This window comes from Empidonax traillii, unplaced genomic scaffold (assembly GCF_003031625.1).
Source record: "Empidonax traillii isolate 1590-97213 ecotype Southwest subspecies unplaced genomic scaffold, ASM303162v1 scaffold114:size1751661, whole genome shotgun sequence".
Classification (NCBI taxonomy): Eukaryota; Metazoa; Chordata; class Aves; order Passeriformes; family Tyrannidae; genus Empidonax; species Empidonax traillii.
Window position 1 is genome coordinate 663,767 of NW_020955307.1, and position 14,933 is coordinate 678,699.

The window sequence follows — 14,933 nt, forward strand, 5'->3', positions numbered from 1 at the left end:
TTCGGGTAAGAGAGAAAGTTAATTCCCTTAGTTGTGTTACAGAGTCTGCCAGACCAACAATATGAACCAGTAAGTTTGCAATTTTAAGTTAATTTGATGTATTATATGTTACTTAATAGATAAATATTGGGAATCAGTCTTTGTTCATTGCTGATCAGTTAAAAACTACTACTTCATCTTTAGGATATAAGATTATCTTCTATCTCAGTATAGAACAAGAAGGTAAAATCTGTCTTGTCTTTTGTAGGGCCATAACAGGAGCTTCCTGGATTCTGAGTCTGCGTTTAGGGTAAGAACAGGAGAAATGTATTCAAGATGACCTTGATTTGCACAAGTGTTCAGCTTTCCAGTCAAAATTTTTGGGGACAAAAAAGAGGCAAGTCCAGACTTTCAATCAGTCTCTCTTAACAGTTCAATTGCTGTTCACAGGTCTGATGGTCAACATAGTCATATCATCAACTGAATCCAACAGCACCTACCAACTCAAAAGCTGGTGCTCAGTGCAGCTCGGTTCTCTAAAATTAACAACATATGTAAGGATGCTGTTCAACCAAAACCCAAAGGACTTGCCTGGTTATCCACATTCAAACATGCTCACTGATTTACCTAGTGATTATTAACAATATTTTCTTGTATAAATGATTTTTATTTTCAAGAGAAGGTTCTACAAATACTTTTTTCTTAAGCAGTAACATCTATGTTTATGTGTTACATGAGGCAGATGTTGGTTTAAAGCTTAATTCTCACTTAAGATATCTTTCAATCCACTGAAAGGGGTTGATTAATGTCCCCTAGCTGAACCATTTTTTCCCTCTGTCGCTTTGACCCATTGATTTAATTAAGGTCTAATAAAGAGAGGGCTGAAAGATTGTTAGAAATGCTTTTTTTTTTTTTTTTTTTTTCCCGCAGATCTGACCTATGCTGGTCTGTCAGTGCATTTTTGACTCGCACATGCCCTCTTTAATATGTAAGCACACTTACGCAGAGTTTGCCTTCCTTAGAGCCGGCTGTTTTTTTCCCTCAGTGATAGGTCAGATTTAATTTTGGTTTTAACCAAAGCAAATGCTTTCCTGGAGACCTTCTATTTTAGTGAAAATAAGTAATGAAAAAATAACTGAAACAAGTCACAGTATCAAAAGGAAAGACCTTAGAAAGCTTAGTGGTGACCTTTTCTTTTTCTGTTTCCTTTCCCATCCTCCTGTTGCCAGTGAAGAAAGAGAAATGAAAACTCTGGGTTTGCTTTTCAATTAAGTAACAAGAATGACTCAAAGTTTATGAAACATGGAGGGTTTTCATTGAAAATGTTTGCTACTTTTCAGCTTTGTGTCTTGCCTAGGTCAGTGTTAATGCTCAAAAAAATACTTCACCCTACTTGTCATATTGCCAACCTGCTGTTTTCCTTTCCCTTCTCCTCCTATCAGCTTTGCAGTTTGCCACTCTAGGGTGAGAAGAGCTGTTCCCGGCATGCTAATTTTGCCACTGAGCAGGCTCATCTGTATCTTGTAAAAGGGAGGTTACCGCAAATGTGCACCCTTACCACACTCTGCTTCTGCAGTAGGAGAGGACTTCTGGCACTGAGGCTCCCGGTGCTATCCCTGCTGTGCCAGGGCCGCAATGACAGTCTTCAGAAGAATAAAGAAGGGAAAAAAGCCCCAGCTGCAACTTCAAGGAATGGCTCAATGTGCTATTTACGTCTTGACGGAACAGCATTGCTATCCACGGTGGCAGTTTGTGAGTGTAAACCTTCTTAGATAGCTCTCATGCTCAGATTTCTATGCTGCAGCTCGTTAGCAGGAGAGCTGCCTGTGGGGCTGCGGCAGGTTTCAGTACGACAGGATATGCACTAAAATAAAAATCTGGTTAGGGGTGGTGTGATTCTAGTGCTGGCTGGGCACTGGCAATTAAGCCTGGATGAAAATAAGACACCTGGACTTTGTAACTCCTGGGATATGACATACCACTTGCTGAGGGCCATCGCTGCCCAGGAAAGCACTAAAACAGGTGTATAAATCCTACTGTGTTCAGTGGGATTTAGGCACCTGCTTAAATTTAAGTGCTTGTTTAGAGAGTTTCCTGAATGAAAGCCTGACAATTGTGCCCAAGAGTAACTTTTAAATTAGTTTTAATTTGCTCATCATAACCAGCTGTCATGAGCCTATGTAAAAAGGGTTTGATTTTGGAAAGATGAAAGACTTCCCAGGTCCTTGGCTTTCCTGTAAGCACCCTTCCCGGATGGCCAGCACCCTGCTGAGCTGAAGCAGCCCTGCTCAGACCTGCTTTTATTCCTCCTTGCTTCGTGGTCCCGTGGGGGCTGCAGTGTTAGCCCAGCACTCTGCAAAGCAAACTGCCCTGCCAGCAACTGACATCACCCAACTGCATCTCTCCAGCCGTATCCCATCTGAGGCAATCTGCAGGCTGCAACAGTGGAAGAGAGAGTCCACTCTTTCTTGGAGGTGAGTGCAAATGCAAGTTAGGGGACTGAGAGAGGGAGAGGGGGGTTTGTGTCCAAATGGAAGAGTCAACTGAATCTCCCACTTGGAAGCATAGCAGTCCTTTTGTGTCATATGAGTCAGAAAGCTTCAAGAGCTTCTTCTTCTTGGATTTTTCCCCCCTTTATAATCCCTTCTTTCTTACAATAGAGTTGGAGGGTAAACTTGAAAATAAATCTGGTGTTACATTTACAGCAACCAGTATCAAAGGAAAAACAAAATCCAACAAACTCAAATTACTACTTAATTCTGTATGTGCACATGTTTACATGCATCATCTACTTAAGGCAAGCAGAACTGTGTCCATGTAGCTGAGAGTTTCTTTTTTTACTCAAATAAGTGGTTAATTAGTCAATGGATGATACCACTGTTGTGTAGTGCTCAGAAAACCTAGATTTGCAGTTAAAATATTTTAAAGGCATTTTTTTATAGAATCCTTAGGTAATTAAGCTGAAGTGCCTGTAGATTTTATATAGAAATGTACTGGAGCAGTGGTAGCTAGTAGTTAAGGTCAGGTAGAAACCAACCTTGCATTTAGAGCCTTTTTTTCCAGTACCTCAGTTGAAACCTCCCTAAATCTAAATTAATCTTCCAGAAAAGTATGGGAAATTTGGTTTATGAGGGGGAAAAAAGGTCTTGCATTATTACCATAGTCTATCATTCTTCCCTCGGCGTGACTCCATTCATTTTGCAATATGTGGCTGTTCAGCATTGCCACGGCTGAACTTCAGAAGACTTTTGCTGAAATAAAGCATATTATGGGAACAGTCACATTGGGGTGCCCCCACCAAGGCAGGAGCAGGACCTCAGCTCTGACGGGCTGCAGCCTGGGGAGGCTGGGGGCAGATGTAAGAGAAGTCTTTGTGTGGCCCCCAACAAGGGACTTGGGGACAGTACTGTGCTCGAGACAGCTGTGACAAAACTGAGAGCAAACCTGGCTGTGCTGCTGTGTCCTGCTGTCACTCCACAAAAACCTCTGCTTGGGCTACAGCTTCCCTCTGCCTCTCAAAGCTGTTCCCTTCCTTGCAATCTTGGTTCCTCTCCTCCTTGCCAAGTACCTTGACTCCAGCCTGATCTGAAAGTTAATTTTAACAAATAAGATCTTGGACCAAGCCAAGTTAGGATCTGGAGATAGGACACACTGCAGGAAGGGAGCAGGGTGGGGGGTGTAAGGGAGCATGAACACTCTGCCTTGTAATGTGTGTGAGAGCTGATGCTCTCTGAGCAATCGAGTGCTTATTATTTTTTCTCTTGGATAGGTCACCTGGGAGTGGAGGAATTTTTCATTTTAAATTAAAAAGAAATCTTTTATAATGCTCATTTCTGAAAGGGAAAAAAAACCCCACCTCATCATGGAAGCAATTAGATGGAGGACACATTGAAAGCAGTGATTAGTTGTTAATTTTTGAGCTGTTGGCCCTGACAGAGGGTTTTTTTGTCAAGGATTTTTTTAAAGGTATCTTTCATATGCCTATAGTCCAAGGTTACTTCTCATTCAATAGCAATTACCATATGTCCATTACATGCTAGAGACTGCTTGAGGCGGATGCAGTGGTCCCCATCAGAGCATGTGTCAAGTTGAAATGCCAGCAGCCATGTGAGCCATGGGATAATTGTTCCTATCTGTTTCTTCTCTGTTCCAAATCCCAATAAATGTTCTAGGGAGTAACTTCTCCCTTCCTTGATGCAACCTGAAAATGCAGCCCTCTGGTTTGCATTTCAGGTTCCGAGTCAGCTGCGTTAAGATTTGAACAAGAATCAAGGAGGATAATGGGTCAGATGTAATTAAGAGGTAAAACTACTGGTGAAATAGGTTTTCTTTCTTTCTGCCCATCAGATTACAAACCTCAGTCCCACCACCACTTCAAAAACCTAATCTGTAACTGTGAACCCTGGATAACTGCTCTATTGTATCAGATGAAAACCAACCAGACACCACAACACAAAAAAATACACACATGGTACCTCAGAAAAATATGGATCTGAGAACACAGAAAAAATTCAGTCTTGTTAAAATGTGGACATGGTCCAGTAATGGAATGAGTAGGGAAACTTGAATGGATCAGAGTCAAAAAACACTCTGCTTAATTCTTGGGGTTTTTTTATTCACCATTCAGCTTCCATCAGTGTTAACATCTGAGAAATGCAGCCATTTACAATTTGCAGTTCAATGTGTTACTTTAATTAGTATGAAAATTAAAGGGCAACTATAGGCCAATGTGAATGATTATGGAAATACATGTGCATCACATGCTATGCTCTCATTTAATTAATCGTCTTGTAAACTATATCAAGCACTTTAAGTCAGTTGCTGAGTATAACAACTCTATTTTAAATAACCACTTAATACTTAACAGGATGTGGAGAAAACACTAGCACACGACTGCTTCTCAAGTTTCAGTGTCTGAAATTTTTTAAAGCTGACCCAAGTCAACCCAAAGAATGTTTAACACCCTGTGTCTGTACACAAGAAAGTCTGTGATGTACAGACATTCAATTACATTTTTTAAAAAGTGAGAAACATTTTGTAAAATAGTAACTTTAGAAAACTAATTGGCATCAGCAAACTTGGGAGTGAAGGCCAAAGCTAGAGGGGACCTTTTACTACAGTAACTCTAGTCAAGGAAAATGAAAATAAAGGCATCTTTGTTTCTCAGTCAAATTAGCTGATTAAGAAATAAGACATTTTAAAATGCAGCATTAATTATTTATATGAGAAAAAATTAAAGCCAGGTTCCATGAATTACACTTTGTGTCTGTGAATTGAATGTTACGGGAATAGCAATCCTTTTACATTCATGCCTTACTTCATTAGGCAAAACTAAATATTAAGGGCTCTATTCATTCAAAAAATTCTTATTCATTCAAGTCACACCTTTTCTATGGCCTTTTTTTTTTGGGGGGGGGGTACATTTTACAGCACTGATTTTTAAATATGATTCAGAAAAGGCAATCTACTTCTACAGCCCTAGGATGGGCTCTAGTAAAAAATAGTATTTAGAAAAAGACAAGGATCCAGTGGTGGGTCTTGCTTATCCTTGGTGAAAAAGGTCCAGAATAATTCATATTGTAGGGTCTCAAAGCTGGTGTAGTAACATAGGAAATCAGTTGCATTACCACCATTACCTGCATTACCAGGGAAGCTCTGAACTCTGTGAGCCCTTTTTCCTGTAGACTGATTAGTAAATAATTCCCCCCCCCCCCATTTATTGTTTCCAATGACTGGGCAATGCTTTATTCAGGTGAATGAAGGACAGAGGTTGTTTACTCAGGCAGGTGTGTTCAGGGATGTACTGTTCTGTTTTCCATATATGTTCATTTTAGCAATGGTGTGTCCCATGCTTGGCTCCCTGAGAAGAGAGTCCATCCACTGAAGCTGAGCTGCACTGATCTGTGGGATGTGGTTAAACACCTGCTGGAACTGAGGCTGGGATCATCAAAGCCGGTTGTCTGCATTTCTTTGAACGCAGACACGAATTAAAGAGCTTGTGCATTAATTAATTGTTTTTCTAACACATATGTGAAAAGAAATAAGAATTGAACTCTAGTTTGTTTCAGCTTCTTTCCTTGGGTGTTTTTTTGCTGTTTTTTACCATCTGAAGAGTGAAACAGCTAGAACTGTGCAGTGATGATCATCTTGAACTTTCAAAATAATTAGAAGATTCACTTAACATTAAAGTAATAACTCTAAAAGGAGGAAGGGGGAAGCCAGAAATAATGAAAAAAGGGGTTACCCAGAAGCTTGCAAATTGTCAGCTGGCTGAATTTAAATAAACTTTTGGGAAACAAAATATTGGGAAGTGGGACAAGGCGTCAGATGGTTGGGTAAGATTGATGTATTTAATAGTTTAGTTAATATGGATCAACATCTGCCTTTAGTTACATCTGCACAACCCCCTGACTTCAGCAATGTTGTACTTTTGCAACCAAGTTTGGACTGATGTTTTTAAATAGGCCCCAGTGCAGCATATCTGCAGAAAGCCTGCAGTGCTCAGTGCTGGTGTAACCAGGCAGCTCTGGAGAGATGGGGTAATACAATATGTTATTGTTTCTTGTGTAATTTTTAAAATACATCAAGGAGTTGTATATTTTTTATAATAGGGTGCTCCCTGTCTCTTTAAGCAACTGTCAGATGTAGAATGTCCTCATGCCAGAATGCTACGGTCTGTTCCCTCTGTGCAATTGTTAATTAAATCCATCCCTTATTGTAGAGCCTGCCTAGTCTTTTACCCGTTCTGCTTATCTGGGATACCAGATGATGCTCAGTAATTCATGGCCAACCTGCTCCCACCTTCAATAGGGCCTCCTGTGCACTGACCTTAACCAGCTTCACCTTTTCATTATTCCCAAGGAGAACGGAGCCCTGGAGGCAACAGTTTTATCAACTTTTCCTGTTGACCAGATGATGGTTCAGTGATAAATAAATGGAGTGTGCTTGAGCTGGAGGCCTCCCACACACCGTCACTCCCTGTCCTTCTCTGGCTCCCGCTGCCTGCCCGGACACAGAGCTGTGCATGGAAGGGGGACTGTCCTCAAAGGACACTGCATGCTGCTCCGCTGCTGCCAGGCAAGAGCTGCTTTTGCCTCTCCAGGTAATGTTGCTCTGCCACTCATCATGTCAGCTGAAAACTTTCTCTGCTTGGCACTGAGCTGTGCCACCTGAAAATGTCTTTTCCCCGGTAGTAAGGCTGATATACAGGAGCCGGTAGGAATATTTTCGGATCTGACAAGCTGTTTCCCATGAACAGTGTCAAAGATTTAAAAGCCCCTTCTGCAAATAGAACTTTCTGGCAAATATAGTCTAAGCAAATCTTTTATTATTACCACATGGCTAGAAATACTCCTGGAGTTCTCCTGGAAGTGGGTACTGTACCAGCAGAAAGCAATATTCTGTTGGCCTGTGCATTGCCTCAAGGGTATTTACTATGGTAATAAGATCAGTAATTCATCTCCTAAAATCACTGGGAGTACAAATGCTTATTTAAGTAGATGGTATCTTGATTACAACTGAGTCAGGAGAGTTCTTAAAGCTGCCTGTTTAGGCTGCAGATCTTCTTTTAAAGGCAAAGAGCGGGTAAGCACAAGAACATCATGTTTCACAGCTACCTTACGTTTTCAGCAATGCACAGTACATGCACAGCACATCCCTCAACATAATGGGCATGTACAAATAAGTCAAGTAGTTATGCCTGTTAGGGGTTTTTTTTGCTTTTTTCTTTCCATAGAAATGTAATGAAAGGAGAGATAAATCTCTCTCTGTCTCTAAATGGTTGGTTAGAACAAAGGAAACAGAGAGAAAGCCATACTCTAACAGCACATAGAGCCATTCAAACCCCACTGTGCTGGGAAACGCAGCACCAGCATAAATTCAGAGTCAGCCTTGGTGCCCAGAAGAAGCAAAAAGGAAAAGATCTGGAGGTAAAATGATTTGATTCATCACAGAGCAGGCCAGTGTCAGAGAACTATCCTATGTTCTTGAGACTCTTGCAACCTCCCATCTGCTAGCTCACAAACTCAGCAGACCTCTTCTCTGGAAGTCCTGGAGGCAGAAGCCTCCAGTCTTGCTCAACTGCTTTTGTGTATTTATTTACAAATCTGATCAAGAGAAATCATAGGTTTATGACAATGGCATAGAAATGTGAGTTTAAGGATGTAGTTTCTAATCCCAAACTCTGTCACAAGAAGTATTCACAGGAAGGATAATACAATCTGGAAATACAGAGATTCATCAAGTTGGTTTATTTGAGTAAAATCATAGTTTGACTCCTGAGAATCTAAAATCAGTGCCATTTCCTGTGCCAGGAAAGTCTCAGGTGGTCCATAGTATTTCACATTGGTGATGTGGCATTGAAGGTGAATCACAGAAAAACTGAGCTAGAAGTGCCTAAAACAGATGTACACTAGTTTGCCAAGAAGCCTGAGCCCTTAATGAGGATATGCAGCAGAAATGGAAAGCATAAATAGTTTCCCTGCAGAATGTGGTTCTGTACTTTAAATTCATCAATACTACTCTTTCTTTGAACAGTTATTAAGCTAAATATCACTGAGGTGTGTGCAAATTTGATGAGAGAAATATTTGTTTGTGCTGTCTATATATTTCAGAAATTAAAGATCTTTTCAGTAGACATAATTCTATCCTGTGAGCCAGAATTTTCACTTTAATTTTTTCTGCAGGCATGGAGCATAACTAGCATTTGAAATAACTTTCACCAGCTTGATCACTATCATCAGACAGAGTACAAATGCAAATGAAACTAATAGTTTTTGCTGAAGTTCTCTTGATTCCACCAGAATGTATGGAATTGTTTTCTGTTCGTTAACAGTGCTTAACACTTATGTAGCAATTTCCATCCTCGGTGACAAGCTTATTAATCAATGCAACACCTCTGAAAGGAGCATTGCTATGTATTCCTATTAGACTGTGAAATTTAAAATGTATGGATGTGCTCTGAAGTATTGGTCAAATAGCCAAAGAAATCTGCGTTTTGAATTTGGAAGTTTGGGGTTTCTGTCCCCTGATTAGGCCAGACTCCTCTGACACACAGACCGCTTTATGCGTTTAATAGATCAAGCTCTGCTGAGTTTAGAGCCACACATTAGTGTGGCCATACTCTGACTTTGAAATGTGGCAATAACACAACCATTTTCTATAATTGCTGCCTTGAGGACCTGAGACAGGGATACAGCACACTGCTGTGATTTGCTCTTTGCAGCTTTGTTAAGACTCGCAGGAGCTGGAAGGTGTGTTTCCAGTGCACAGTAAATAGGGTTGTGTTAAATGACCCCCGCCTTTTTTCATGCTAATAGGTGTGACCCTGTTAGGCTAACAAAGAAGTCAGTCTTGACACAGTGATGATAATTTTGTCTACAGTGAAATCCATTGGGTTCCCTCACCTCTTATCTGTGCATGCTATTGTAGGACACTAATGGTACTGCTGATCTGCTCTTCTTGCAGCCAAGACAGTGTCAGATGAGAGCATTTTCTGCTTGCTACATCCCAGGAAAAAATTGTATATTCCATCCAATAAGCTTGGTTTGGGAAATGAGTTTTGTTCAATGTTACCAGCTCTGCAGAAGCCACCAGGCAAGTGCAGTGAAAAAGGCCTCCTGTAAAGGGTATAATGAAAGACAAACCATTTCAGTTGGTGACTAGAGGCATATCAATAAAAATCAATTCCTGCATATATCAAGTGATTGATAGCAACTTTGAAAGCTTTTTCACTTCCCTGGTAGTACCATCCAACTGCAATAAAACACATGAATTTCTCTGTTACCCTTGCAGATAAACCCAGCTTATGCTGCATGTAAGAGAAGCTTCAAGAATTTAAAAAAAAAAAAAAAAAAAAAAAAAAAAAAAAAAAGAAAAAAAGAAAAAAAAAGGTAGTTTTTAAGTAGCTCAGTCCATTGCTTTTAAGGGTGGCAATGTCAAAACTGTAGCAGGAGGGGAACTGTTAAACATCTCCTTGCTTTGCTCTGTTTGTAGGCAGCCTGTGAGACCCTTCTCAGATGTAAATCAGCCTATCCTGGCATAACAGGCCAGGATGTGCCTTGTAAGCCAAGAGAGAAGCTTTTGGGATGTCTGAAGGGAAGATGACAACAGCTACCTGAAAATTCACCCCCCTCTGGCAAGCTCAACAAGCTCAGTCACTGTGACAGACCAGGGCCAAGGGCCAAACAGCACAGGCTCCCACATACCTGCCTGCAGGGCACAGGCTGCAGTCCCATTCTCACTGTCTCCTCAATAGGTAAATTGGTGGTACTATCCATAGTTTGGGATTGAGGCTTGTAGCTGCTTCTCTCCCTTGTGGATGCTGAGTCTGGCCCCTCAGGACATCTGCTGCTTGGTCTCACGCTGTTAGTAGGAACCGATTGCTCCTATTGAAAAGGACTCTGTGTTTTGAGGATTTGTGCATCCAGATACTGTGAAACATTAATACCTAAAAGCATTATATGAGTTTTATGAGTTTGTATGAGAAGCATTATATGGGTTTTTATTAACAAACCTGTATCTGTTTCATTGGCTCATGCTCATGGAGGTTTTGTGTCAGCCATTAGGAGCCTACAAACCTTGGAGAAGTCAAGGGGTTTCTGGAAAACTCTTTCTAAGATTAATTTTCTAGTTAGATGCTGTTCCTTCTCACAGGAGAAGGAAGCCAGGTTCAATAGACTCCAAGACTTAGGAAAGCACCTTGAATATACCAAGGTTGATCTTCTTTGTCCATACAGAGCCTGTTTATAAATTGATTCCAGCTACGACGCTTGGGTTTGGATCTGGGTTCAAATAGCCCTTAATTCAAAGGTGAGACCTTTATCCTGCTGCTATCAGTGTTGTTTCTATTACTGGCTTAACTGGATGAGGGTCTATGCTGTGTTTTAAACCACAGAGTTTTAGTTTCGCCTAGATGTAATGTAAAGATTGGCATTAACTGGGAAATCTAAATTTCTGGAAGTCTCTCTCTCTCAGTAGTTCTTATTAAATTCACTACTCCAGCATAATGTAGCTTTCTGTTCTAATCATAGCATTGCTGTACTTGGGCATGGCACATCAAAGGGGTTACCTTGCTCTCATAGCAGAATCCTCCTTAGATTCGCTCACTCTGGGGACCCACACCAGATTTCCCTGGTTCTGCACACAGGCCAGATTTTCAGTTCCCTTTTAATCTTTGGCAATTTGAATTTATATGGAAAACTTACAGGTGACAGTCTGGTTATGTTGAGACAAGTAGGATAGAAACCATGTCAGAACAGTCCCTGGAAGTCCTACGATGTGCTTAAAGCATTTCAAGAGAACCCTTGATCCAAAGTATCAAAGGGTTACAGTAAGATCAAGAAGAATTAAAACTGATGGTGTGCCAGAAATCACGTGCAGCACAAGGTCATTACTCACCCTCGTTAAAGTGGTCTCGGTACTGTGGCCTGATCTGAAGCTTAATTGAAAAGTTTCAAATGATGCATTATAACGAAGACAAGACAGCCACTGCCCATTCCACGACCCCTACTAAAAAAGGTAGATTGGTAATAGGGCAGAAATCTAAGCAATTGCTTGAGGATAATCAAGGCCTAATGAGGTATCCACTTCAGTCTTTCAAAGGTGGAGAAACCTCTCCCTGACACTGGAGAAAATGCAAGGGCTGATGTGAGCAGGTATCGACATCCAGGGAACAAGCCATCTGGCCAGAGTAGTCACTGTGCTTGGCAGTGGGGGGAATACAGGGGGCAATACCACATCAATAGTGTGGGTTTCCAACTGTGCAAAAGGTTAGTGCTATGGCCCAGGACAACCTCTTCTCAGTTGTCTTCTTTTGCAATCATTTTCTGTTAGCCCAGACCTTGGCCCAAAGCGATCAGAGGGGGTATATCAGGTCTGAATTAGTAGTTGTGTTAGGAACCAAGAGAGTGGCAATAGGAGATAGCTGACTGCTGATGTTATCAATTTTCCTTAAAAATTCACAAAAAAACCCAAAACCTGTTGACGTTCAACTTGAGTGTGATAATAAACTGCAAGTCACAATTACCCAAAAAGATCAAGTATCTCCTTTCCATCTTCCTCTTTTTTTGTTCTATTATCTGGTCAAGCAGAGAGGTCAAGGCCCACATCCACATGATTATCTCCACATCCAGTTGCCAAATTGTGAAAGCTACTCTTCCTGGGCTACTGCTTGGGCAGCCATACTAAAAGATTTGCAGGTGTCCCTGCCCAGTGAGCAGTTACAGCATTGAATCACCTTTGAGTCTGCAGAAGCCAAATGGTTTTTCAGCTTTTAAAAATAGTCATCTCACCCATTTTAACACATATCTGTAGGATGTGCTTTTGTCAGGAGAGGGTGTCTCTCCAGACTCATATCTACTTGCTGAGCAGGTGTTCTTGCTGTTCCTAATCTCTCCTGTTTGATAAGATCTTCCTTCTGTCTTAAAAGACATCAGCCATGGAGAGATAGACCAGACAAAAACATTGTACAGGGTTTTGAGTTCAGTGACAGAGAACAGCCTTTGGTGATGGACTTGCTTAAAGGCATCATAATCAATGACAAGTTGTGAAAATTGTTTAGCATCGTGACACATTTTTTTTGGCCTTCAAGTTCCTCCCTAATTTTAGGTACATTTAAAGTCAGTGTGCCTTGTCTCTTTGCTATGAATCCTACTTTAATTATCTTTTGCTTTTTCATGTAATTTCCTTCAACTTCGAACACAGAGACTGAAAAAGAAGGCTAATATAAAGGAAAAGTTATAGTAAAATAATTAAACCAACTTTTATGCAACTCTTCAGGTAACTGTCTTGAAGACCACAAAAGGTGAAATTTGCTTTGCTGGAACATCCTTAGGTTTAGCATTAAACCCAAGCTTTGATATATGACAAATGGCATCAGCTCTACAAAATATTATTGGTTGGCTGTAGACCTGTTACTCTCTGTTGCCTGCAAATAAATACTGTAAGTCTGTGTATGTAAAAAGGTTGTCATCACCAGTGCCCATGGTCACTGCAGGCTGGACCTACCAGCCTGAGGACTCCACATTTCTACTTTCCTCAAGATGAATTTATGTGTTAAGCTGCTGGTACCCATGGAGCAGCAGCTGAGCAGTCTTGCCTGGGAAAGAACCAGTGCCTCTTTGTTTCCAGGTCTTCAAGGAGCTGTGGGACAGCATGAGAAGACAGGACACTGCCAGCTGCTGTGTGAGAGCTGGAGCCTGCCACAGCATGAGAGGGGCCAGCAGTGAGAAACGGGCTGCCTGCAACAGCCTGAAGGTACAGTGTCAAGAGGCATTTCTTGATATATTGTTTCTTGTTAAGAATCATTGATTGATTTAGCCATTTACAGGATGTTTTAATAATTTCCACTTGCATATGAACAAAGACAAAATACAAATGGAGGGATGCCTAGCGTGTCTCTGAATCAGGAACCCATCTGCTCTTCCCAGGTATCTGCAAATCACAGCTAGATCTGACCATTTCGACTTCAATACTCTCAGGCACATTGCGTGACTCTTGTGGATGGGCCCATTCAGCGCTAAGGGTTGGACTCCGTGATCCTTTTGGGTCCCTTCCAGCTCGGCATATTCTCTGACTTTATACTTCAGGGTTGCCTTTTCCTCATCTGTTGTAGGCAATACGATTGTCCACACTTTCCCTGGGTCATTGCACCTTTCAGACAACTCACTGGGTCTCATCTTACAATATTTTAGGCTAGGGAAAGCTGAGGCTGGCCTCAATTGGTCTATTCTACAGGTGTTTTGTGCATGAGGTGTGTGATGAGCCATAGAGCATGGACTGGCCACTGCTGGTTTGGCTATGAAGGATAAGAAAAACTTCCAAAGAACTTGCTATGGAAGGGGGGCATGAAACTGAACATGTGTGACCTATATGCAACTCCTTATGTTTGCTGAGTTTTAAGTAATGAGAGGGGGAAAAAACCCTCTGACATTTAAAAAAAAAAAAAAAAGATCCTTGAATCCATGTTGCAAAAAATAGGGCAGTTGAGTTATCAGTAGCTGATGAGAATACAAGAAGAGTAATTATTCTGTAGTCCTATAAAATTGTACTGCAGCTCAAAAGAAAAAAAAAAGAAAGTCGCCAAAGAGAGCCCAGTGAGTTTCTTCATGGGAAAAATAGCTTCTATTATATGAATAGAAATATCAGCTTGTGTGCTTAGCAGAGAGCTCTGGACTTATGGAAATTCAAAACATTTCCATATATCCCAGTCCAGGATGGAATTAAAGTGTTGTAAAGCTTCCCTGGAAGCCAACATTTATCTAATATGTAAGCATATTTAGATTTCATTTTGAAACGGTTGTTAAAGGCTATCCTTTGGCTGCACTCTATCCTTCTTTCTAACTTTTTTTTCTAAATCGTTGAACTCTGAGATTTTTATGCTAAGAAAAATGTTCTTTCAGAACCAGAAATATCTGAATGACCAGTTACAGTATGTACTAACCATGAGAGAGAGCCGTTGAATCTGCTCCCCTCCTCCAATTTATTTGCTGTTTTTCCAATCATGCCTTGCATTAATGTTCTGCACTTAGCTAAACTCTGTGTGTTGTATTTTAGATCTATTTTTATTTTGCCTAAAAAATTTCCAAATTGGCATTAGATATTCAAGATGTAATCTCTGTAGCAGGAAACTAGTTATCAGATTCATATAAAATAACTGGGCAATGGAAATACCTCTGTGCAGAAAGCATTTTTTTTCCTTAGAATTAATTTAGAGGGAATTTAATGCCTGTGAAAGGTGCTGGATTGCAACATCAGAGAACTGAAGCTACTATTTAACCACAGAGCAGTTACAGGATGGGAGATGGCTTTACAAGATTCCCCATGAGGGTTGACAAAATACTTGTCTCGGGTTTGGCTCCTTTCATCTAGTTGGAACAACCAAGCTTTCATGTGTTGGTAACAGTTGCTCTCAAGTTGTTGGCTTTCACCTGGGTGATGTAAAAAGTGTGGCAGGG

At 40.9% G+C, this 14,933-nt stretch overlaps 1 long non-coding RNA gene across 3 annotated transcripts in view; it reads left to right on the forward strand.

Annotated features, from left to right (window-relative positions):
- The first annotated feature begins 1,416 nt into the window (after window positions 1-1,416).
- The window catches only part of LOC114057082, a 39,667-nt gene continuing 26,150 nt past the window's right edge, over window positions 1,417-14,933 (forward strand). For all 3 annotated transcript variants that reach the window (XR_003571126.1, XR_003571124.1, XR_003571125.1), the window contains exons 1-3: window positions 1,417-2,453; window positions 4,213-4,281; window positions 13,108-13,233. This is a non-coding gene — a long non-coding RNA (uncharacterized LOC114057082). The remainder of the gene's footprint in view (window positions 2,454-4,212; window positions 4,282-13,107; window positions 13,234-14,933) is intronic.